The sequence below is a fragment of the Ovis aries genome, chromosome 6, assembly GCF_016772045.2.
Source record: "Ovis aries strain OAR_USU_Benz2616 breed Rambouillet chromosome 6, ARS-UI_Ramb_v3.0, whole genome shotgun sequence".
Classification (NCBI taxonomy): Eukaryota; Metazoa; Chordata; class Mammalia; order Artiodactyla; family Bovidae; genus Ovis; species Ovis aries.
Genome location: NC_056059.1, coordinates 81,414,770 through 81,438,171, shown reverse-complemented (window position 1 = coordinate 81,438,171; position 23,402 = coordinate 81,414,770). Strand labels below are relative to the sequence as shown.

Here is a 23,402-nt window from a genome sequence, read left to right as displayed (position 1 = left end):
ATCTTCCTGGATGTCCCTCAACTTCCACATACTAAAGAAAGAAAGGAAAACAATAAATCCTATTCCTCTAAATTATAAAATAATTAGAAAATAAACGTTCATAAATGTATGTGATATATCATTTTGAATCAGAATATCAGATTTTGTGTGACCTAAGTTGAATAAATAAAACAAATTAATATGTAAACAATGGATGAATACTGTGACAATTAAGATAAAACATTGGAATTCCTTTATTTTAAGCAATTTGGAAATACACATACACAAATCCAAAACAATGACACTGAACAACTGAAAGTGCTCTTTTTGTAAGGACTCTAGGTAAATTAGAAGAAATCCTGTTAGTGACCACAAGAGGTTAGATCCTCTGACACTTTCTTACTTTTCTTCTTATGAAAGATATATTTACCAAAAAGAAATTGAAATCTTATTGATTTTTTTGAAATGCAATACATTTCAAGGCTGACATTTAAACAAAGACTCAAGTTTTAATAATGTTCTTAAACAAAAATGTCGTTCTTTTGCAGACAAAATGCTTCAGAACTGGAATTAAAAAAAGCATTCTATAACTGAACATACTGAAAAATATTTCTACTAGTGGATTAGAAAGAAAGATACTGTAGGATTTCAAATTATCATTATTTTAATTACTTTATTTTTTGAAAATCTTGCTAGCAGCATATATCATAGGTCTTTGATTTCATTTGGAACACCAAGAAGAAGTTATCTCAAGTATTGTAACATCAAAAAAGTCTTGCATGAAATATTTACATACTGAAGTACTAAATGCTGACCAAAGTAAATGACATTGTTTTCAGGTTTTGCCTTCTCAGTGACTTGTGACCAAGACTGACATCAGAGAAGGAATTTAAGTCTTAAATCAACCATGAACTTTGCAAAATACATCATTTTGTGTTTAAAAAAGAATTATGTTAATTTGGTTGCTTAGTCAATTTACCAGTGAAAAATATGAATGAGACATTTTAGAAAACAAAGATATAGAGAGGATATTCTAGCTTGAATAGTGTCCTCACATATGCTCATCTATGTGTGTATATAGACACATGTACACACAAAGGAAGAATATTTGTGAGCCATTTCAAACTGTACTGGATATACATCCCTCTTGACAGATATTGAGTGCCTGCTATGTGTCTAGTACTATCCAAGGTGCTAGAAATATGGCAGTTAGCAAAATGCAGGACACTCTCTGCCCCATGGCATTTACATTCCAAAAGGGAGAAGCAGAGAGTGGATGAGTGATAAGTGTCCTCCAGTCAGAGGGCTGGGATTTAGAATCAGACTTCTTCAAAATTAAATGTTCTCAGGATGTCCCTTGGGATGCTGGGTGACCTTGGACAAGTTATTTAATCCCTTAAAGTGACAAATTTTATCTTTAGAATTAGGATAAGCTGATTGTTTAAGAGAATTTTAGCCAATATTAGGGAAGTTGCATTTTAACTTGTCAAGGTTTCTACTAAAAAAAACTTTTTCTTTTTTGTCAGTTGTAACTTTGTGATATTGAAAAGTTAAGAGGCAGATCAGTCAGAGACAACAGTTTTTACCAAGGTGTTTTCTTTTTCCCCTACCAAAGCTAACATGGCCTAATAAATACAATAACTGACACTTGCTTCCTTGTCTTCTAATGATGAAGTATTTTTCCTTGACAGTTTTGGTTATTGACCTTAGATTCCAAACCCTATGTCTGAAGAAGGGTAGACAAAGAGGTTGTGTTTCCATGGACACAATCTGGACACATTGCTTCTCCCCCTTGAGATAACCTCCCTCCCTCCTTTATGTCTAAGATGATTGACTGTGATGACATCTAATTACAACTTTTCCATTCTCATTTGCATCACTAAGGGACTGGCTTCTCTATTCACCATCAGAGATATCACAACGTGGCAGGCATGAAAGAATTTCTCATGATATAATGTGGGAAACAAAGACAAAGGGACACTGTGTGCTTTCATTCTATTTCCTTGTTATAACTGACTTAAATTGCCTCATGGGAGTGGAATGGCTTAAGCCTGGTTCTATCTGGTTTTCTTTGAGACAGTTTACCAATTCCAAGTATTTCTAGATAACAAAGAATTGTCACATGAATAAGGCCTGAAATCCTCCAAACTACTAGAGACAGGGTTGTTCAAATAAACCTGGCTATCTTTATCTCTAATCATATGCACACACAAATAGTTGACAGATACATAAACCCCAGATTTGAAACATATATTAATGAGAAAGTAGGTGTATTAGGGTTGTTTGGTGAAATGAAACTAATAGGACATGTGTATATATAGAAAAAATAAACTTGCCAATATCCGCTGGATCATAGAAATAGCAAGAGAATTCCAGAAAAACATCTACTACTTCTGCTTCATTGACTATGCTAAGGCCTTTCACTGTGTGGATCACAACAAACTATGGAAAATTCTTAAACAGATGGGAATACTAGACTACTTTACCAATCTCCTGAGAAACCTCTATGGAGGTCAAGAAACAACAGTTAGAACCAGACATGGAACAATGGACTGGTTCACAACTAGAAAGGAGTATGTCAAAAAAACAAAAAAAGACAAGAGTATGTCAATGCTGTGTATTGTCATCCTGCTGATTTAACTTACAAGCAGAACACATCATGTGAAATGCTGGGCTGGATGAAGCTCAAGCTGGAAACAAGATTGAAGGGAGAAATAACAATAACCTCAGATGTGCAGATAACACCACCATTATGGCAGAAAGGGAAGAGGAACTAAAAAGCCTTTTGATGAAAGCGATAGAGGAGAGTGAAAAAGCTGTCTTAAAACTCAACATTCAAAAACTTGAGATCATGGCATCTGGTCCCATCATTTCATGGCAAATAGATGGGGAAACAACGGAAACAGTGACAGACTTTATTTTCTTGGGCTCCAAATTAACGGTGGACAGTGACTGCACCCATGAAATTAAAAGACGCTTGCTCCTTATAACAAAAACTATGACAAATCTAGACAGTATATCAAAAAGCAGAGTTATTACTTTTCAACAAGTGTCCATATAGTCAAACTATGATTTTTCCAGTAGTCATGTACAGATGTGAGAGCTGAACCATAAGAAGACTGATTGTCAAAGTATTGATGCTTTCGAACTGTGGTGTTGGAGAAGACTCTTGAGCGTCCCTTGGATAGCAAGGAGATCAAACCAGTCAATCCTAAAGGAAATCAACACTGACTATTCATTGGAAGGACTGATTCTGAAGTTGAAACTCCAATACTTTGACCACATGATGCAAAGAGCCAACTCATTGGAAAAGACCCTGGTTCTGGGAAAGACTGAAGGCCAGAGGAGGAGACAACAGAGAATGAGATACTTGAATGGCATCAATGGACTTGAGTTTGCACAAGCTCTAGGCGATGGTGAAAGACAAGGAAGCCTGTCATGCTGCAGTCCATGGGGTCACAAACAGTGGGACACGACTGAGTGACCAAACAACAATATGTAGAAATATATTTATTATAAAGAACTGACTCATGAAACTATGGAAATTGTCTATCCCAAACTTTGGGCTCTGAAGACTCAAAGCTCTAAAACCTGAAGAGCTGATGTTCCAGCCCCAAGGCAAAGGCCAGAAGCTTGGAGACCTAGAAGAGCTGATTGAGCACATGAAGGCTGAAGGCGATCTGCTGGAGGGTTCCCTCTTGCTCAGAGAGCATGCTTTTTATATTCCCAGAGCAAAGAAGAGCCTGTGACTTAAGGAGCAATATCAAGGTTAGTATAATTTTCCCATCACCATGATCACCTTTGCACCAACAGAATTTATGAATACATGTTTAGATCGTTCTACTGTATTCTTTTTTAAATTTTCAGTGAAAAAATTGCCCTCCCTTGAATATCACATATGAAATAACAAATACAAAAAGATATGGAGGAAGTTTAAATGCATATTGCTAGTGAAAGAAATCAACATATAAAGGCTATATACTATATTATTCCAACTATAGACCATTCCAGAAAAGGCAAAACTATGGAAACGGTAAAAACATCAGTTGTTGTCAGGGTTGGGGTGAGGAGCTGGGAGGGACAAATAGATGAAATACATAGGAGCTGAGAGTAGTAAAAATACTCTGTATGATACTGTAATGATGAATGTATTTGTACAGACCCATAGACTGTGTGATGCCAGAGTGAGTCTAAACGTAAACTCTGACTCTAAGTGATAATGATGTAGATTTTAACACATATACCCCTTTGTTAAGATATATTTTTAATGGGGGAGGTTATGTATATGTAGGAGGATGGCAGTCTATAAAAAAATCTCTGTACCTTCCTCTTAATTTTGATGTGGAAATAAAATTGCTCCAAAAAGTTAAAATGAAAAGATACTTCTTTTTAAAGCCACAATCATTCTTATAATCTTTCAGAATAATGGATCCATTCCAGTTTTACTTGTTATATATCTGGTATTATTTCTGAGCACTTTCAGTGTGGTCCTTTCCAAAATTTTCAAGTCAGAGCAAAATTGACAAGATATCAAGGACAATAATGGCTGAAATATGTCCATTTAAATTAGCACCAAGTAAGTCACTGGTGAGGGCTTCCCTAGTGGCTCAGTGGTAAAGAATTCACCTGCCAATTGAGGAAAGGCTGATTAACCAAGATGGTAATTATAGGTGAAACCAATGAAAACAGATGCTAACAGAAAAAAAATTAATACATATTTAGTTTAAAACCTTCCTCATCTTACTTAATTATGCACAGATTTCAACTCACTGAAAACTTTTCTTAATTTCAATATTACTTTCTAAAAGTCATGTAATGTAGATATTATACATATTCTACACGTAAAAACATAGATAAACAAAAACTGTTTCAAAAGGCTTTTTCACAATTAGTGGAAATTATTAGTATAAAGAATTTTTAAGAAACCCTAATTCCTTCAATTTTATAATTTCAACTAACTACAAAGAAATCAAAAAAGATAATTTCATATCCCTTTGATTGCAGTCTATGGAGAAAATAAGATTTAGGACTTACAACCTTCTTTTATGGGCTACAGAAAGCATTCCTCTGGGCATATGTGACAAAATAAGTTGTCAGCCAATTTGCAAAGTCACTGTAAATTCACACTATCCATTTCCTGTGAATTATACTCTTACAAGTGGCATTCATACCATATGCATGTTGAATTTTCCACATACAAACCAAATTATTGATTCATAAGCCAACAAGTGATGATGGTTCCAAACCATAATTTTATACATAAACAGGTTTGCTACAATCCAGAAGTTAATTACACTCAAATGAATTCATTAGCTAACCAACATATTTGTAATAAAACTCCAATCTGTTAGGTACACAAAATTGTCTTGAATTGGATTTTGTTGTTGTTATAACCATATGGTAATTTGTTTTTTTTTTCCCCAAAAGCACATTTGGAAAACCACTTACTGTGAATTTTCATTTGATAATTTTGATTAAAAAAATTATTTCTAAATATTTGACTGCCCATTCCAAATATGTACAATTAAAGAGTACTTAACAAAATGAATGAAGTTGTTGTCAAATGTTGTTAGTTGTAAATCCATAGTGAAAGATAGTGAAAGTGAAGTTGCTCAGTCATGTCTGACTCTTTGTGACCCCATGGACTGTAGCCTACCAGGCTCCTCCCTCCATGGGATTCTCCAGGCAAGAGTACTGGAGTGGGTTGCCATTTCCTTCTCCAGGGGATCTTCCCGACCCAGGGATTGAGCCCTGGTCTCCTGCATTCCAGCTAGACACTTTAACCTCTGAGCCACCAGGGAAGTCCAGTAAATCCCATTAGAAACATATAAAAAGAGTGTCAGCAAATAATATTTATTAGGAACCATTTAAGGAGCTATTTATAATTACAGCCTTTTACTAATTACTGAGAGGATGTTGTTGTTCAGTTGCTCAGTGTGTCCGGCTCTTTGCTGGACTGCAGCACGACAGGCTTCCTTGTCCTTCACTGTCTCCCGGAATTTGCTCAAACTCATGTCCCTTGAATTGGTGATGCCATCCAACTTTCTCATTCTCTGTTGCCCCCTTCTCCTCTGCCTTCAATCTTTCCCAGCATCAGAGTCTTTTCCAGTGAGTCAGCTCATTGCATCAGGTGGCCAAAATATTGGAGCTTCAGGTTCAGCATCAATCTTTCCAATGAATATTCAGAGTTGATATCCATCCTTTAGGACTAACTGGTTTGATCTCTCTGCTGTCCAAGGGACTCTCAAGAGTCTTCCTTAGCCCCACAGTTCAAAAACATCAATTATTCAGTGCTCAGCCTTCTTTATGGTTCAACTCTCACACCCATACATGACTACTGAAAAATTCATAGCTTAAATTATAAGAACCTTTGTCAGCAAAGTGATGTCTTTATATTCTAATGTGCTGTCTAGGTTTTTCATAACTTTTGTTCCAAGGAGCAAGCATCTTTTCATTTCATGGCTGCAGTCACTGTCCACAGTGATTTTACAAGCCCAAGAAAATAGCCTGTCAACAACAATGTTTACATTGTTTCCCCTTTTATTTGCCAAGAAGTGATGGGATTGCATGCCATGATCTTAGTTTTTTGAATGTTGAGATTTAAGCCAGCTTTTTCACTCTCTTCTTTCACCTTCATCAAGAAGCTCTTTAGTTCCTTTTCACTTTCTTCCATTAGGATGTTGTCATCTGCGTATCTGAGGTTATTGATATTTCTCCCTTCAATCTTGTTTCCAGCTTGAGCTTCATCCAGCCTGGCATTTCACATGATGTATGCTGCATAGAATCTAAACAAGCAGGGTGACAATATACAGCCTTGATGTACTCCTTTTCCTATTTGGAACTGGTCTGTTGATTCATGTCCGATTATAACTGTTGCTTCTTGACCTGCATACAGATTTCTCAAGAGGCAGGTGAGGTGGTCTGATATTACCATCTCTTTAACTATTTTCCATAGTTGTGATCCACACAGTCAAAGGCTTTAGTGTATTCAATGAAGCAGAAGTAGAGGCTTTTCTGGAATCCCCTTGCTTTTTTTATGATTCAATGGTTGTTGGCAACTTGACCTCTTGTTCCTCTGCCTTTTCTAAATCCAACTTGTTCATCTGTAAATGTAAATGTAAAAGGTAATTACCTCCAAAAATTCCATTTAGGAGCTTCCACCAAGGTAGAGAGAGGAGAAACTGAATACAAAGTAGAAAAATGGTAAAGGTACATGTAATTAAGTAATCAAAGGAATAATAAAGAAAATAAATCCTATAGAATTATTATGGTTACTGATGAATTTTGATAAAGGATGCTAGAGAGTGAGAATTTTGATTGTCTTTGAGAAAATATTGATATATTGCTTTATTATAGATAATGGGCTTCCCTGGTGGCTCAGATGGTAAAGAACCCTCCTGCAATGCAGGAGACTGGGGTTTGATCTCTGGGTGAGGAAGATACCCTAGAGAAGGAAATGCCAACCCACTCCAGTACTCTGGCCTGGAAGATTCATTGGTCAGAGGGGCCTGGTGGGCTATTGTCTATGGGGTCACATGAGTCAGACATGACTTAGTGACTAAACCATCATCACCAAAGAAAATAGAAGAAAGAGTCCCCAGACTGGAGAATATATTCTCTTTTTGTTAGGGGTAATGAATAATAGATGAGAAGAAAGATTAATAACACATGAGAAGAAATGTACTTGGGAAGTAAGTTTTAACTGGGGAAAAGTGGTTATTGTCTTCTTGCAGTCAGGTCTAATTTTTTTTCTCACCTCAAGGCACGTAGGATCTTAGCTCCCTGATCAGGGTTGGAACCCAGGCCCCCTGCAGTGGAAGAGAAGAGCTTTAACCCCAACCACCAGGGAAGTCCCAAGTCAGGATTGATTTTGGGAAACTTTATAAGAAGGCTGAAAGTGTCAGGTATTAAATAATAGATAAGACTGAAACATCAAAAGTTTAAAAATAGAAAACAAAATTTTTGTTTTTAATTTTAAGAATAAATCTTTTAGCAGTGTATATATGCATTGGGCAACCATGGGAGGACTCTAATTTAAGACAAACAGTAAAAATTTTTAAACAGAAGTAAATAGGTATTTTAAAAAGAAATATTTAAGGCATAATGTGCTGAGGATACGTATATGTGTGTGTGTGTGTGTTTGTGAGTGTGTGTGTTACTTACTCAGTCATGTCTGACTCTCTGCAACTCCATGGATTGTAGCCAATCAGGCTCCATGGAATTCTCCAGGCGAGAATACTGGAGTGGGTTGCCATTTCTTTCCAAGGGACTTTCCTGACCCAGGGATTCAACCTGGGTCTCCTGCATCGCAGGCAGATTCTATACTGTGTGAGCCATTAGGTAAACACATATGAGGATACATATAGCTCTTTGTTAAGGTACATATACACAATGGAGTATTACTCAGCTGTTAAAAGAATTCATTTGAATCAGTTCTGATGAGATGGATGAAACTGGAGCCGATTATACTGAGTGAAGTAAGCCAGAAAGAAAAACACCAATACAGTATACTAACACATATATATGGAATTTAGGAAGATGGCAATGACGACCCTGTATGCAAGACAGGAAAGAGACACAGATGTATAACGGACTTTTGGACTCAGAGGGAGAGGAGAGGTGGGATGATTTGGGAGAATGACATTCTAACATGTATACTATCATGTGAATTGAATCACCAGTCTATGTCTGACGCAGGATGCAGCATGCTTGGGGCTGGTGCATGGGGATGACCAGAAAGATGTTATGGGGAGGGAGGTGGGAGGGGGTTCATGTTTGGGAATGCATGTAAGAATTAAAGATTTTAAAATTTAAAAATAAAAACTAAAAAAATAAAATAAAAATAAAATAAAAAAAATAAAATAAATACAAACATATACATATAAAAATAGAAATACACAAGGATGGTGTACTGGATAACAGTATATGAAGAAAAGGGTGGAAAATAGATAATTGAATTGATTCAAATTAAAAATAATGGAAGAAGTGAAAGTAGCTCAGTCATGTCCGACTCTTTGGAACCCCATGGACTATACAGTCCATGGAAATCTCCAGGCCAGAACACCGGAGTGGGTAGCCTTTCCCTTCTGCAGGGGATCTTTCCAAACTCAGGGATCAAACCCAGGTCTCTAGCATTGCAGGTGGATTCTTTACCAGCTGAGCTACAAGGGAGACCAAGAATACTGGAGAGGGTAGCCTATCCTTTCTCCAGTGGGTCTTCCCAACCCAGAAATCGAACCGGGGTCTCCTGCATTGCAGGTGGATTCTTTGCCAACTGAGCTATCAGGGAATCCCTGAAAATAATGGAGTTACCTTGTTTAGTAGAGGAAAGTCATTATGGATGGTATAAGATAGGAACGACTTAGAGAAGAGGGTATTGTGTTTGGTCACAGAGTTATTTCAGTTTCCGGAGCTGGTGTGAATTTATTTACCTGACACTTAAAGGACAGAAAAGCTGTCCTTTTAATGAGGCATAATGAGTATTCTCACTAGTGATAATCATGACAACCCAGTGCATGACCTCCCCCTTCTTTTGAAATCACTTCACTAGTTCTTTTGAAATAGAGTATGATATTCATGCATATATTTATATATTAAATTATCCCCAAAAAGATTTAACGTGATTTGCATCATTAAATGTACAAATGTATAAATCCAAGTAGAGCCCAAAATAAAGGGTAGCAAAACAAATTATACTGGTAGTGGAGCTAATTTATAAACTTGTACTATTTAATAGTTTTAAAAAATTTTTAAAAAATGAAGTATAGTTGGTTTACAGTCTTTCAGGTGTATAGCAAAGTGATTCAGTTTGAATATATTGTATATTTTTTAATATTTCTCAGTATAGATTATTATAAGGTATTGAATATAGTTTTCTGCATCATATGGTCATTCCTTGTTTATCTATTTTATACATAGTAGTGTGTACCTACTGGCTTCTGTGATGGCTCAGATAGTAAAGAATCTACCTCCAATGCTGAAGACCCAGGTGGGATCTCTGGGTCAACAAGCAACATTTCGGTCTTCATTTTTCTACTTTTTTTTTTTTTTTTGGATTTGTCTATTTTTTAAAGAATCACTTAATGAATGGATATATAACTTGGCATATTTTTCTCCTTTACTTTTGGCCTGTTTTCTAATAGTTCTCCAAATAATTTTATTCATTAAGTTGCAGTTTTGTTTCAAAGAACATTTTCCAGAAATGAAATATCTTAACAAGTGACACCTTTATCTTTTGATTTTTTTCTATTCTGGGCATACACACCGAGGAAACCAGAATTGAAAGAGACATGTACCCCAATGTTCATCGCAGCACTGTTTATAATAGCCAGGACATGGAAACAACGTAGATGTCCATCAGCAGATGAATGGATAAGAAAGCTGTGGTACATATACACAATGGAGTATTACTCAGCCATTAAAAAGAATTCATTTGAATCAGTTCTGTTGAGATGGATGAAACTGGAGCCAATTATACAGAGTGAAGTAAGCCAGAAAGAAAAACACCAATACAGTATACTAACACATATATATGGAATTTAGGAAGATGGCAATGATGACCCTGTATGCAAGACAGGGAAAGAGACACAGATGTGTATAACGGACTTTTGGACTCAGAGGGAGAGGGAGAGGGTGGGACTCAGAGGGAGAGGGAGAGGTGGGATGATTTGGGAGAATGCCATTCTAACATGTATACTATCATGTGAATTGAATCGCCAGTCTATGTCTGACGCAGGATGCAGCATGCTTGGGGCTGGTGCATGGGGATGACCCAGAAAGATGTTATGGGGAAGGAGGTGGGAGGGGGGTTCATGTTTGGGAATGCATGTAAGAATTAAAGATTTTAAAATTTAAAAAAAAAAAAAGGAAAACCTAATGAATGGAAAAAAATAAAATAAAATAAAAAAGAAAACAGAAGATAGGTTTCAAAAATTTTTAAAAAGAATTAATATTCACTTCCAAATCACTTTTTCAAAATAATGTCACTGATTTTTATCTTTTTGTTCATTTTGATTTACTTTAAAATATAAATCTTGTTTTTAATTATTGTCTAAAAAGAATTTAAGAGCATAAAATTCTTAACAAGTAACAAAAAGTTAAATCCATCATACAGCCACATATCAAGATTCCATAGAAAATTATGAAGCAATTTGAACTTTAATATTTTAAGATAAATTTAAGGTTGATATGTAGTATTTTCTTTTTGTGATTTTCAAAATACATGCAAGATTTATGGCAGAGTAAAGGTTTATAATAGAAGTTCAATTATTTTTGACAAATAAGTACTTTGGTTTCAATATTTCTAGTGATTTGGATCCAACAGGAAAACAGAAACCACACCAGGTATTTCAACAAAATATATTTAATATAAAAAATTTGTTTTAAAGAAGTTGGAAGGCTCCCTGAGTAAAAAGAGAGCACAGAAATAAATCAGAGATAATAACTGCAAAAAAGCAGAACTAGGAGAACAAAAGGAAGAAATTAGATTGTTTGATCAAGAATCTCTGAAAAAGGCAACAATGATTTAGAACTTAGATTCTGGAGGAAAAAAAAAATGTAATTTGTGTGTGGCTGGTCCCACTAAGGCAGAATGATGAGACTCATTCTAAAAGTGTCAAAAGAAGCAGGAGGAGAATCACCTGCAGCTGTTGGAAGAAACAGCTCTGGCTGGACAATACCATGAGGGACAGCAAGAAGTAAATGCATCCTTCTCTTCTCATTCCAGTTTCCTTCTCATTTCAGTTCAGTCACTCAGTTGTATCTGACTCTTTGTGACCCCATGGACTGCAGCATGCCAGGGTTTCTTGTCCATCACCAACTCCTGGAGCTTGCTCAAACTCATGTCCGTTGAGTCGGTGATACCATCTAACCATCTCATCCTCTGTCACCACCTTCTCCTTCCTTCAGTCTTTTCCATCATCAGGACCTTTTCCATTGAGTCAGTTCTTCATATCAGGTGGCCAAAGTATTGGAGCCTTAGCTTCGGCATCAGTCTTTCCAATGAATATTCAGGACTGATTTCCTTTAGGATTGACCAGTTGGATTTCCTTGCAGTCCAAGGGACTCTCAAGAATCTTCTCCAACACCACAGTTCAAAAGCATCAGTTCTTTGGTGCTTAGACTTCTTTATGGTCCAACTCTCACATCAATACATTGCTACTGGGAAAAACCATAGCTTTGACTAGACAGACTTTTGTCAACAAAGTAATGTCTCTGTTTTTTAATATGCTCTTAAGGTTGGTCATAGCTTGTCTTCCAAGCAACAAGCCTCTTTTAATTTCATGGCTGCAGTCACCATCTTCAGTGATTTTGCAGCCCAAGAAATAAAGTCTGTCACAGTTTCCATTGTTTCCCCATCTACTTGCCATGAAGTAATGGGACTGGATACCATGATCTTAGTTTTTTGAATTTGAGTCTTAAGTGAACTTTTTCACTCTCCTCTTTCACTTTCATCAAGAGGCTCTTTAATTCTTTTATTTGGAGTTGAGAGAAAATTGGCAAATTACCTGCACATTACTCATAGCTTGAATATATCATCGTATAAATATGTTATGACAAATGCAAACTATATGCTTCCATCTAATAAAGTGTACTTCTCCTTGGTACAAATTAAGTCTCTCTCACTCTCACTCCATAAAGGGTAGATGCAAATTCCAGAGGATTGTATTTTTCATCTCTTGATCTCAGCCATAGTATCCCACTTCTTATTTAGTATGATATTCTAAATATTCTAAACTTCTTGTTTAGTATGACATTTAGTTTTGTTTAGTATGATATTCATCTGAATATCATCTGAATATCATAAAACCTAAGGTGGGAATGTAAAATTAACCAGCAACCCTCATATAAATTAGTAAGGGAAATGGAGCAAGGATAGAAAAAGTATTGGAGCTGAGAAACAAGAGATAAAATAATTGGCACAATATTATTTTTGGATAAATGTTGATTCAAAATAGATCCTTAAAAGGTCATGACCAAAACACCAAATGACTAAAGGTGAGTAAGAAAGTCATATAGCAAAAGTAAGTACTTGTGTTCTATTATTGTTAATAACTTCTAATTTAGTTTTTAATTTGATGAGAAGTTTACACTGTTGTAAATTCAAGACATAGTTTACTATATGAATTCCAATGTTGTTAATATTTTATGTTACTTGCAATTTGTATTTCCCACTGCAGAAGTTTGCAGGAGATACATCTGTAATCTTTAACCATGATGTGATGGATTTTGAAGAATAATACTTTGAGGAAACAATACTTTGTTTTGCTTTGTGTTTTTTTCTTAGAATAAAGTTTTTGGAAGTTGCCTAAAAGGTATACTTTTTTTCACTCACTATTTAATTTATTATGAAGATATTTTCAAATTCCCTGTTATTTTTATTGAACGTTCTACATAAACTAGCTGTTTGTCATGTCCATGTGTGTGTACTCAGTCATTTTGGTCGTGTCCGACTCTTTGTGACCCTATGAATTGTAGCCTTCCAGTTTCCTCTGTTTATGGGATTCTCCAGGCAGGAATATTGGAGTGGGGAGCCATTCCCGCCTCCAAGGGATCTTCCTGACCCAGGGAAAGAACCCGAGTCTCCTGCATAGCTGGCATTGCAGGAAGATTCTTTACACACTGAGCCACCTGGGAAGTCTGCCATTTGCCATTGTTTCTAATAATATATTTAGGAAGTTTTTATATATGCTGAGGAGCATGAATATAATGCCAAAACAGAAAACTAGATATTAACATATATGGACTAAACTCATGGTAATTTTTGTTTTAATTTTATGGGCTTCTGAGTAACACAATGATATAAGAAATTATTAATAACCCATTATTTGCTTTCTTAATCTATTACTAGTGAGTTATGTTCCACAGTAATACAGATATCCTACCAGTATGGTCTTTTCAGTTTTTTTCTTTTTTTCTCTCCAGAAGATAAACAGGAAAAAAAAAAAAAAAGCATTTCACACTTTTGAACTCAGTTTAATTTCAAACCACACAACCATGAACTCTTCAATCCTAGGAAGTGATGATCACAGAGGGAGTTCATCCTTTCATCCCAGAGTTGAAGAATTATTTTGCTTTGTGCAATTCTACTGGACACATTGTGACAGATCTTCAATTTCCATTTATTTTCTAATCAAAAAGAATCATTTCCTTGGCACTGGTACTGGTCTGAGAAGCTCAGTAGAAAGACATCTAATCAGCAGAGGCTAAGTGTATGATATTTAAATTATCATTCTCTTTATCTTGTTTTGAAAATTAAAATGGAAGATAATTTATTAATCTATTATCATATTCAAGACCATGTATATTAAAAAATGTTCAGTGGCTAGCCAAGCTTATGTTTTGGAGTTTAATGCTTTTTAGTTGCTACTAGCAACATTCATGAGTAAGACTGATAGGTCATTGTTATACAGTAGATATAAAGGGAAAAGGAGGACTAGAAAGTGAGAAGAAAGAAAATATGGATAGAAAGTAAAGAAAAAATATAAGAAGTAAAGAACAATGGTCATCTACTGTAAAATAACTTATTCTAAATTCAGTGTGTCAGATTAATAGTTCATGTTTGTGATTGTCCCATTCAGTTCAGTTCAGTCGCTCAGTCGTATCTGACTCTTTGCGACCCCATGAATCGCAGCACGCCAGGCCTCAGTGTCCATCACCAACTCCTGGAGCCTACCCAAACTCATGTCCATTGGGTCGGTGGTGCCATCCAACCATCTCATCCTCTGTCATCCCCTTCTTCTCCTGCCCTCAACCTTTCCCAGCATCAGGGTCTTTTCAAATGAGTCAGCTCCTTGCATCAGGTGGCCAAAGTATTGGAGTTTCAGCTTCAACATAGTCCTTCCAAAGAAATCCCAGGACTGATCTCCTTTAAGATGGACTGGTTGGATCTCCCTGAAGCCCAAGGGACTCTCAAGAGTCTTCTCCAACACCACAGTTCAAAAGCATCAATTCTTTGGCTCTCAGCTTTTTTTATAGTCCAACTCTCCCATACATGACTACTGGAAAAACCATAGATTTGACTAGACAGACCTTTGTTGGCAAAGTAATGTCTCTGGTTTTTAATATGCTGTCTAGGTTGGTCATAACTTTCCTTCCAAGGAGTAAGCATCTTTTAATTTCATGGCTGCAATCACCATCTGCAGTGATTTTGGAGCCCCCCAAAATAAAGTCAGCCACTGTTTCCACTGTTTCCCTATCTATTTGACATGAAGTAATGGGACCAGATGCCATGATCTTAGTCCCATATCTTAGTATATTTTCTCTTTTTTTCCTCATTTTCATAGTGTTAGACTTCAACTTGGAAGGATATTGGAGTTGGAAACCACTCTTATCCATGTTTTCTTCCCATTTTCATCTTTTCTAGTAATGACAATGCCATTTATTGTGTTCTGCCTACCCAGTACTGTATTCTTGCCTGGGGAGTTCCATGGACAAAGGATCCTGGTGGGCTACTGTTCATCGGGTTGCAAAAACTTGTACATGACTGAATGACTTTCATTGCCTAGTTACAAAGCAAATTATAGGAGTTATTTCATATATTCCTCACAACACCATGTGATAGTTACTATTATAATGTACATTTTAGATAACTGAGGGATAATGAAGTCAAGCCACTGGTCTGTCTTTAGCCCCTACTGTGCCTGTGAATTAGAAAATGTATACTCTAAGCAGCTACAGGTATTTCCATGGCCTGTGGGTTGTTAAGTAGAGCTTTGGTTGGTTTTCACCACGACTTGCTCCTTTGATGACAGACCATGTTATAATGGACACCTTGCATTCTGCCAAGTTTATATAACCTATTTTTGGTAGAACTGAGATTCAGTTACTTCAAAGTGTGTGCCTGTTGACACTACACTCTTCAGCCTCTCATCTTGTTAATACTTTAGATCTCAGATGTGTTGTCTTTCCTCCAGATTCCTTCTCTAAGTGCCCCCTCTGAATTGGGAATCATTACCATAAGCTTCTATCGTGTCTTGTAGATATATCTGACATGAAGTGCCTGTGTGAACTTGTATATTTTTGTCAGTGGAAACATTTCTATAGTAGGAACTATTTCAGAACCCAGCACACAGATGGTCAGTTAGTCAAGTTTCAATAAATATATGTTGCATGAATAAAAGGAGTTCCATTACTCATGGAAATCTGGTAAATGTATGTAAGGAGTTCCTGGAGCCAGAATCTGAATCTGAAACTTGACTCTGAAAGTGTCAAATACTATTAAAAAATTGAAGACATACCAAAGAACAATGGCTTCTACCCGGCTATCCAGTTGAATATACTTTGGAGAACTGATGCAAGAGTTGAATGGTGCAGAATTGGAGGCAGTAATCTCTCTCATCTCACTGTCAACATCTTTAGATTTTTCCCTCTTATGCTATATTTCAACTTGTTTGCATTCTAGGTTTCATTGAAATAAGGTTGTATCATATAAATGAAACCAAAACACATACTGACTTCAACATACAAAAACTTTAGTCTGAGAACAACTCATAATACTCTCTGTCCTACATACATCTTGCTCTTTGGTATGACATTTAAAAGAAAGATAAGAAAATAGTCCTTTTTTTTTTTTTTAAGTTACTGCTCAGTTGACATTTATAATAGCACAGGATTATAAACAATATTAGATATAACTTGACTAATCATCTTATATTTGACCTCAGTTTGTGAGCATATTAGTAATCATATGTGATCAAATCCTATTACTTTATCAGAGTTTTAAAATGCCACTCAATAATAACATCAGAAATTAAAGGTTCTATACCAGTGTTTACATATGCTATGAAAAAAATGTGCAAGTGATTTGGCCTGTCATTCCAAAAGTCAACCTATTACAGGTTAAGTGGTTAAACTGCATGGAAATATGGACCATGAGCTATTTGTTTGAAGTATTTAAATATATTCGATTCTTGGTATCTGTGTACATTAATCAAAAGGTTAAAAAACTCCATCAAAATTTCCAATATCTCATTGGTAGTTTTCCCTCAGAAACATTTGTAACTTAGCAGGTATGCTTCTCACATGATTAGAAAAAGATCTGTCATCTGGGTGGAATTACGCAGAGTAGGAGTTATCACAAACACAGAGAAATCTGTATTATATTTCTGTTTTAAGTCTTTACCTTTTATCTGGCTTCCTGTCAACAATATAAGGGTAAGTGGATATAATAATTCATTTATTGTTGCTTTACTATACTTATCAGATTTAGGTAACAAACTGTGCACTTCTAGAATTATAAAGAAGTATGAATAATAATTGTTCAATAATTAGCAAGGTTTAAACTACAATACTGGAGAAGGAAACGGCAACCCGCTCCAGTACTCTTGCTTGGAAAATCCCATGGACAGAGGAACCTGGTAGGCTACAGTACATGGGTCACAAAAGAGTCAGACATGACTGAGCGACTTCACTTTCTAAACTACAATATAGAATGGTAGCAGGCTTTACAAATATACAACATAAATACTCTGACATAATGCCTACCACATCCTAGACACTATTTAGGTACTGTACACACTTTAAATAATTTGATTAGTATCCTATAAAATAAATTTCATTGCTTCCCTATTTTACATTTTGGAAAATTGAGACACAAAAAGGGTAAGTAACTTGCTAAGGTCACGTAAAATGTGGCATATATGCACTCATAAACAGATAGATCAGTGCGAAATCCACACACTTAAAATCTATTCTATGCTATTTGCCTCAGTTCAGTCAGTTCAGCCACTCAGTCATGTCCGACTCTTTGTGAACCCATGGATTACAGGACACCAGGCTTCCTTGTCCATCACCAATTCCCAGAGCTTGCTCAAACTCATGACAATCTAGTCAGTGATGCCATCCGACCATCTCCTACTCTGTTGACCCCTTCTCCTCCTGCCTTCAAACTTTCCCAGCATCAGGGTCTTTTCCAGTGAGTCAGTTCTTCACATCAGGTGGCCAAAGTATTGGAGTTTCAGCTTCAACATCAGTCCTTCCAATGAATATTCAGGACTGATTTCCTTTAGGATTGACTGGGTGGATCTCCTTGCAGTCCAAGGGGCTCTCAAGAGTCTTCTACATCACTGTTCAAAGACATCATTTCTTTAGTGTTCAGCCTTCTTTATGTTCCAACTCTCACATCCATACATGACTATGGGAAAAAAAAAACACAGATTTGACTATACAGACTTCTGTTGACAAAGTAATGCCACTGCTTAATATGCTATGAAGGTTGGTCATAGCTTTTCTTCCAAGGAGAAAGTGTCTTTTAATTTCATGGCTGTAGTTACCATCTGCAGTGAATTTGGAACCCCTCAAAATAAAGTCTGTCTCTGTTTCCATTGTTTCCCCATCTGTTTGCCATTAAGTGATAGGACTGGATATCATCTTAGTTTTTTGAATGTTGAGTTTTAAGCCAGCTTTTTCACTCTCCTCTTTCACTTTAATCAAGAAGCTATTTAGTTACTCTTTGCTTTCTTCCATGAGAGTGGTGTCATCTGCATATATGAGGTTATTGATATTCCTCCCAGGAAGCTTGATTCCAGCCTGTACTTCATCCAACCCAGCACTTCACATGATACACTCTGTATATAAATTAAATAAGCAGGGTGACAAAATTCAGCCTTGATGTACTCCTTTCCCAATTTGGAGCCAGTCCTTTGGTCTATATCTGCTTTTAACTGTTGCTTTTTGACCTGCATATAAATTTCTCAGGAGACAAGTAACATTGTCTAGTATTCCTATCACAATTTGTTGCGATACACACAGTCAAAGGCTTTAGTGTGTCAATGAAGCAGAAGTAGATGTTTTTTGGAATTCTATTACTTTTTCTATGATCCAGTGGATATTGGCAATTTTATCTCTGGTTCCTCTGCCTTTTCTAATCCAGCTTGAATATCTGGAAGTTCTTGGTTCACATACTGCTGAAGCCTAGCTTGGATAATTTTGAACAATGCTTTGACAGCATATGAGATGAGTGCAATTGTGCAGTAGTTTGAACATTCTTTGGCATTGCTTTTCTTTGGGACTGCAATGAAGACTGACATTTTCCATTCCTGCGGCCACTGCTGAGTTTTCCAAATTTGTTGGTATATTGAGTGCAGCACTTTCACAGCATCATCTTTTAGGATTTGAAATAACTCAACTGGAATTCCATCACCTCCACTAGCTTTGTTCATAGTGATGCTTCCTAAGGCCCACTTGACTTCACATTTCAGGATGTCTGGCTCTAGGTGAGTGATCACACTGTCATGGTTATCTGGGTCATGAAGATCTTTTTTGAATAGTTTTTCTGTGTATTCTTGCCACCTCTTCTTACTATTTTTTGCTTCAGTTAGGTCCGTACTGTTTCTATCCTTTGTTGTGCCCATCTTTGCATGAAATGTTCCCTTGATATCTCTAATTTTCTTCAAGAGATCTCTAGTCTTTTTCATTCTGTTGTTTTTCTCTATTTCTTTGCTTTGATCACTGAGGAAGGCTATCTTATCTATCCTTGCTATTCTTTGGAACTCTGCATTCATATGGGTGTGTCTTTCCTTTTATCCTTTGCCTTTTGCTTCTCTTCTTTTCTCAGCTATTTGTAAGGCCTCCTCAGACAACTATTTTGTCTTTTTGCATTTTTTTCCCTTGGGGACTGTTTTGATCATGGCCTCTTGTACAATGTTATGAATCTCTATCCATAGTTCTTTAGGCACTACATCAGATCTAATCCCTAGAATCTGTTTGTCAATTCCACCTCATCATAAGGTTTGATATAGGTCATACCTGAATGGTCTAGTGGTTTTCACTACTTCCTTCAATTTCAGTCTGAATTTGGCAAATAGGAGTTTATAATCTGAGCCACAGTCAGCTCCTGGTCTTGTTCTTGCTGACTGTATAAAGATTCTCCTTCTTTGGCTGCAAAGAATATAGTCAAGAATTAGAATAATTCCTAAATTATAATATAATAATACACCAATAACATTAATAAACGTTATATAAATAGACCTTCTAGAACTAACACTAAAAAAGTTGTCCTTTCCATCATAGGGGCTACTTGCTTGGCATTGTACAAAAACAAGATAATATGATTAGAAGAAGAATATTCAGAAATAAAAGGAAAGATGGGAATATGCACCTTAGCAATTGCCTAAGCTTTGAAACAAAAGGATAAGGATTGATGAATATGTGTATTCAGTTTCATATGACTGAAGCCAAATCCAGGGCATGATGTCTCTGTAGCAGGCTGCAGTTTCAGACTAATATGGAATGTGGATCAGGTTTACCAGGTGTATATTTACATGAGATACTGAGTCGCTTTCCATGAGGACAGAGGCAGACTGCTTCACTGGAGCTATTAATAGCACAGAGCTGGAGCCAGCATGCCTGAGTTTGAAGCTTGACTCTTTCTTTCATTCATTGTGTGACCTTGAACTAGTTAACCTTTCTCTGCTGCTGTTTCTTCATCTGTGAAATGAGGCTAATAAGAGTAATTCATTCTTAGATCTGGAGTAAGAATTAGAGGGATTAATATTAATAAAGTATTTAGAATAGCATTTGGTACAGATTGTAGTTTCCTTGGTGGCCCAGATAGTCAGGAATCTGCCTCCAATGCAGGAGACCCAGGTTTGACCCCTGGCCCAGGAAGATCTCCTAGAGAAGGAAATGGCTACCCACTCCAGTATTCTTGCCTGAAGAATTCCATGGACAGAGGAGCCTAGCTGGTTACCATCCATGGGATCACAAAGAGGGACATGACTGAGTGACTTTCAATTTTCTTTTGGCACAATGTAAGTGCTTTATAAATGTTTTAAGTAAAGATAAGTTTTGTGGAATCAAACTTGACTCCATAAGAGAGTGTTAAGTTTGGAGAGAAGAAATTATTTTAGTGTGTGGGATATGATACCTAAATCCTTCACCAGCTCACCTCATGCACTCATCTGTAGTTACTGGAATGGGGTGGAATCTGTAATTTAAATCTATGACAGTGACTTTACCAAAAATTTGGTAGAATTAGGGTGAGAGTAAAAATTAGCCTTACCAAGGAATAAAGGAAAAGATGGGCTTCCATGGTAGCTCAGATGGCAAAGAATCCGAAGACCAGGGTTTGATCCTTAGGTTAGGAATATCCCCTGGAGAAGGGAAAGGCAACCCACTCTAGTATTCTTGCCAGAATTCCATGGACAGAGGAGCCTGGTGGGCTATAGTCTATAGGGTTGCAAAAAGTCGAACACGACTGAGTGACTAACACACACACACACACACACACACACACACACACACGCAAAGGAAAACACTAGTAATCCTTAGCTTCTGGATCTAATGTACCACATATGTGTCCAGCATATTGAAATGTGGAGTGCTGTGGAAGGGCTTATGTGGAGCTAGTTGAGGTGAGAGAGATGGCACTTTAAGATGAGTGGCAGCAGCAGCAGTGCCCAGAGAGGTACTAACTCTACTGTATATACTAGAAAGATAATGTGTAAACATGGATTAAAAACACTATTCCTCCCTTTCTGTAGCTTTCAGCTGCTGGGGTATATGGATATATGGTTATTTAATATTTTCATTTAAAATCATCATTGAGCTTCCCAGGTGGTGCTAGTGGAAGGACTTGCCTGAAATGTAGGAGACATAAAAGACACAGTTTGGATCGCTGGGTTGGGAAGATCCCCTGGAGGAGGGCATGGCTACCCACTCCAGTATTCTTGCCTGGAGATTCCCATGGACAGAGAAACCTGGTGGGCTAGAGTCCATGGAGTCGCAAAGAGTCAGGTTGGACACGACTGAAGCAGCTTAGCACAAGATCATCATCACCGTAATCATTCTCATCAAATTTCTGTAATTGTGAATTATATCCCTTTTTAAGTTTAGTATTAAAAACCAATTTTCTAACTTATTTTAGTGTTGTCACTCAGATACTGGATGCTGACATATTAAAGGTCTCATTTTGTAGTTTAGTTTATACGATTTTGTAGGCTATTTCAATGTATTCCTTAACATTTAAGTAGGAAAACATCTGAAGAGAATAGTGTTGCAAAAAAAGGAAATGTGTTAAGAATATGAAGTCGTCTTTTTAAGCACAAAGGGAAGAAATAAGGAGGTGAAAAGGAGCAATATGAACAAATGTGAACCTCTTTCCAAAGACTTTAGAAGGTGAAAGCATATGGTTAACAAAAGCTTCACAAAATAATCATTAAGTGGAATTTTTGAAAAGCTACGGTTTGATCCTCAGATCTTCTACATAAAAGCCACTACAGTGTGATAGTTTTTATGCATCTTTACCTATAAATGTTCTTTATGTTAAAGCTTTATATTATATATCTCATATATCAAGTTTTATAGTTTGATGACACTCATTGTCTCAACTAAAATTGAAACAGGAGGGAAGGGGTGAAGACACAATCTTTAAAGAAAGTGTCCTTAGTGGCTCAGAGTTTAGAATACACCTGCAGTGAAGGCCTGGGTTTGATCCCTGGGTTGATAAGATCCCTTGGAGAAGGGAATGGCAACCCACTCCAGTATTCTTGCCTGGAGAATTCCATGGAAAGAGGAGCCTGACAGGCTCTAGTCCATGGGGTCTCAAAGAGTCAGATATGACTGAACGATTAAGCAGGCACACACATGTATATCCTTCAGTTCAGTTCAGTCGCTCAGTCGTGTCCGACTCTTTGCAGCCCCATGAATTGCAGCATGCCGGGCCTCTCTGTCCATCACCAACTTCCAGAGTTCACCCAAACTCATGTGCATTGAGTCGGTGATGCCATCCAGCCATCTCATCCTCTGTTGTCCCCTTCTTCTTCTTCTTCTTCTTTTTTTATTTTTTTTGTTATCCCATTCTTCTCCTGAGCCCAATCCCTCCCCAAATCAGGGTCTTTTCCAATGAGTCACTCTTCACATGAGGTGGCCAAAATATTGGAGTTTCAGATTCAGCATCAGTCCTTCCAACGAACATCCAGAACTGGTCTCCCTTAGGAAGGATATGTTGGATCTCCTTGCAGTCCAAAGGACTCTCAAGAGTCTTCTCCAAAACCACAGTGCAAAAACATCCATTCTTTGGTGCTCAACTTTCTTCAGAGTCCAATTCTCACATCCATACGTGACCACTGGAAAACCACAGCCTTGACTAGATGGACCTTTGTTGCCAAAGTGATGTCTCTGCTTTTTAATGTGCTATCTAGGTTGGTCATAACTTTCCTTCCAAGGAGTAAGCGTCTTTTAATTTCATGGCTGCAATCACCATCTGAAGTGATTTTGGAGCCCAAAAACTAAAGTCAGCCACTGTTTCCACTGTTTCCCTATCTATCTATCATGAAGTGATGGGACTGGATGCCATGATCTTCATTTTCTGAATGTTGAGCTTTAGGCCAACTTTTTCACTCTCCTCTTTCACTTTCATCCAGAGGCTTTGCAGTTCCTCTTCACTTTCTGCCATAAGGGTGGTGTCATCTGCATATCTGAGG

General features: G+C 36.9%; 1 long non-coding RNA gene across 3 annotated transcripts in view; it reads right to left on the bottom strand.

Moving 5' to 3' along the window:
- Positions 1 to 215: 215 nt before the first annotated feature.
- LOC121819836 (uncharacterized) overlaps positions 216 to 23,402 on the bottom strand; it is a 40,281-nt gene continuing 17,094 nt past the window's right edge. Inside the window, exons 3-5 of one of the 3 annotated variants that reach the window (XR_009601155.1) lie at positions 19,726 to 19,857; positions 11,619 to 18,112; positions 216 to 7,082 (exon numbers count right to left, since the gene is read on the bottom strand). This is a non-coding gene — a long non-coding RNA (uncharacterized LOC121819836). Of the gene's footprint in view, positions 7,083 to 11,618; positions 18,113 to 19,725; positions 19,858 to 23,402 lie in introns of those variants that run through there. The other 2 variants (XR_009601153.1, XR_009601154.1) reach the window with 2 other exon arrangements.